Source organism: Cucurbita maxima, unplaced genomic scaffold, assembly GCF_002738345.1.
Source record: "Cucurbita maxima cultivar Rimu unplaced genomic scaffold, Cmax_1.0 Cma_Scf00110, whole genome shotgun sequence".
NCBI lineage: Eukaryota > Viridiplantae > Streptophyta > Magnoliopsida > Cucurbitales > Cucurbitaceae > Cucurbita > Cucurbita maxima.
The window spans coordinates 238,549-242,312 of record NW_019272126.1 but is presented as its reverse complement, the minus strand read 5'-3'; positions in this window follow the sequence as shown (position 1 = coordinate 242,312).

Sequence of the window (3,764 nt, the reverse complement as noted above, 5' to 3'; positions counted from 1 at the left end):
GATTTAGTATATATGAAGAGAGTTTGTGAGAGTTTTCTCAAGGTTTTTCCCAAGGATAAGTTCCATGTACCTTGATCACTCTATTTATAGAGTCATGTTTGCATGTTCATACAAATTTGAGATCACCAAATTAAATTTGTGGGGTTTATTTGACAAGCATGCAAGTTCGGTTACACCAAATTTTGACACTTCAAAATTCCACTAACTCAAACATCGATTTTTCCATTAAATGAAGTCAACAATTTAATTTTTTTCATTTTAATTCAACAATTAATTTCAAATTGAAGTAATATTAAATTATTAATTACACTATTCAATTAATATTTAATATTAATTCAAATGTCAATCTCAATCAATTCCGATATATATTTGATTAAAATATTTAAATCTTATTTAAATTTCTCATATTCTCTCTTTTTGTTTAATTCATAATTAAAACAAAAATGCAGTTAAATATATCGTATATATGTAGCGCATATTCCCTAATTTGAATTCGAACACTTCGAACTCACTCGTCACACTATTCTATGGTTTAGCCGATATGAATCTCACAGTGTGAATTTTCCAGAGAGCGTAAAAGGAAAACGATGTATCTCGTATACCTTTTTCCTCCCACTAAGTATTTTAGACGGTTGTGTATACTTATTACTTAGGTATATTCCGGCTAATTAAATATAACTTAAGTCTAGGTGATTTTTCTAAAACTTAAATCACTTCAGCATGCTCATAAAACTGGGCTAACTAAACTCAAGTACTGGTCCGATCTCCAGGTAGTAGGTGTACCGTAAACCGTTAACTTAAGTACCTCAAGCCTTAGACAAGATCGTGTCAGGTGAGCTTTCTCGTAACCGCAATTTTGTAAGACATCGACCTATTTTAACTATTAAAATTGATCGTGCTCGGTTCTTAACCCTAAGTGAGCATGCACTTATCTTTATTATAGATTTTAACGTCTATCTCGTTTTAAGACGTTGAAAATAACCTATAACATGCATCTAACATGCTTTATATAACAATTATATAATAATCCCTTCCATGCAATATAACAATTTATATCTATTACTCATGGAACCCTAAACATGCATACTATACATCATAACACTTATAACATACTTGGAATGCATGAAACATGCTTAGCTTATGGTGGGATTTTAAATCTATATGACATACTTTATGCATATACATTTTCTATTTAATTAAAACATACATTCATAATGCATAATTAATTAAACAAACTAAAGTGGATTGGTTTTGGCATTTTAAAACAAGCAATTAAATAAATTATTACATTAATAATTAAAAATAACTTGAACCGCTCCAAGGATCACGAACTAGGCAAACTAACCCTTAAAAACGTTGAACCGGACCCCAAAGGTAGAAAAACCACCCGAACTGCCTCTTCCATCTTTTACTTCAGTTCAGCTTGCTATCTCTTCCATTTTCGATCAATTACAACCTAAAATGGACTTTAATGACTCCATAAAAATTACAGACATTTCTTCATTGATTAAAGCCCATACACAATAATTGTACCAAATGGAAGCATAAAAAAATGCCAAAACCAAAACCATCGACTTTAGCAACCACAAAATTTCATTCATGAAATGGTACCCACCATGATCAAATTAATGTAAATAAAGTGCCTAAAACTTGCTCTGATACCAATTGATGGTGTTAATATAACACATGCGGAAGCAATTTGGATCTTAGGCACTTTTAGAACATCAATTATAGTAAATAACTAGCATGTTCATAAGTATTAAAACTTAATGAGTTTTAATACTAATCTTTTGTAGTTCAAATTCCTTTTTCCTCACGAGCCGATTTCGAACCACCAATAGTGTCTTCTCCACTATCCTCCGACCTTAGAACGGGATTGTGGAATTCAGTGAGTGACTAAACTTGGGAGGAATTTTGTATATATGAAGAGAGTGTTTGTGAGAGGTTTTTCTCAAGGTTTTTCACAAATATGAAGACATTTCATGTTTTATGATCCCTCTATTTATAGAGTCATGTTTGCATGTTCATGCAAATTTGAGATCACCAAATTTTGACACTCAAATTTGTGGGGTTTATTTGGCAAACATGCAAGTTTGGTTAAACCAAATTTTGACACTTCAAAATTCCACTAACATGGATTTTTCCATTAAATGAAAGTCAACATTTTGACTTTCTTCATTTTGATTGAACAATCAATTTGAATTATAAATTTCAAATTAAAGTAATATTAAATGATTAATTAAACTATTTAATTAATATTTAATATTAATTCAAATGCCAATCCAAATTAATTCCGACACATATGTGATTAAGATATTTAAATCTTATCTAAATATCTCAGATTCTCTCCTTTTGTTTAATTCGTAAATAAAAAAAAATGTGGTTAAATATATCGTATATATGTAGTGCATTCTCCCTAATTTGAATTCGAACACTTCGAACTCACTCGTCACACTGTTCTATGGTTTAGTCCTTATGAGCTAGTAGAGGGTCCTAATGGACCTATAGATCATGGGCTCAAACGATCTAAGATTAACCGGTTAAACTCATTAACTTTGTTAACCAACATTCGTTAACTACTAGGACATTCCACTATAGCCTAGTAGTTGCACTCCCCTCACTATAGATATATTTCTGTCCATTTGATATAACCATGATTAGTAAGTCGATCCTTCATAGGTTGTTCGTAACTAGAGCTGGGTCAATTTACCGTTTTACCCCTGAAGTTATTTCTTGTTTCTTATGTCTCACTGATCCTCTAATGAACAATTGGTTTGTGGTCCAACCAGTAAACCGAATCCCTCTTAGGCCAATGAGAGGGTGGGGCCCTTTGATAAAGACATGGACTCAGTACTTCAGGGAACTACCTCTCTTCTATCCCTAAAATGTGGTAGGAGTGAATTTCATCTTGCACTCCACGTCCCAGCCATTTACCCAGTCTTACCCCTGAAATAGGAGGCCTATTGAGTCGGCGAAGTTGAGCCATTCTCACCCATGCAAATCTAAGGATAATTCCGAATAAACAGGAGTTCATGGTTAGCTCAGGATTAAGATCGAGTTACCTAGGTCATTGAATTAAAAGAAAATCAGTCTCAACAATAAACGACATTATAAAGTGAGAGTGATTTTCTTCATGGTCCGATCTTATGCATTACTCATTGCATAGAACGCCCCCACTCATATGTTTCCACATGTACAATTTTAGTGATCACATTGTTTATATCATATACAACAGTGGGCTGCATCCACAGTGTCCCCAGAATAAGGTACTCAGCCTTATCCTTATACTATAGAGCATTTTGACTATATACTTGAACTTGATTAACTCTTATGTCTCTACATATAGATCAAGTAATCATAGCAAGAATGTTCTTAGTTTATTGGATTGAGATTAATGATCGTAAAGTTCACTTTATTCAATACCAATCTTTACTGAATAAACAACAATAATAATTTTATTGAAAATAGAATATGTTTTTGTTTACAAACTATGAGTTTAAGGACATAAAACCCAACCGAGAGAAGGTTTCTTCATAGTCCACCGCCTCTCTTTGGTATAACCCTTTGCTAGAAGTCGATCTTTAAAGGTCTGTACCTTACCGATTTTGTCTCATTTCTTCTTATAGATCCATTTGCAACAAATAGGTTTTACCTCATCTGGTTGATCTACAAGTTCCCAGACTGAATTGAAGTACATTGACTCCATTTCAAGATTCATGTCTTTGATCCACTAATCTCTATTTTCTTTATTCATTGCCTGTTTA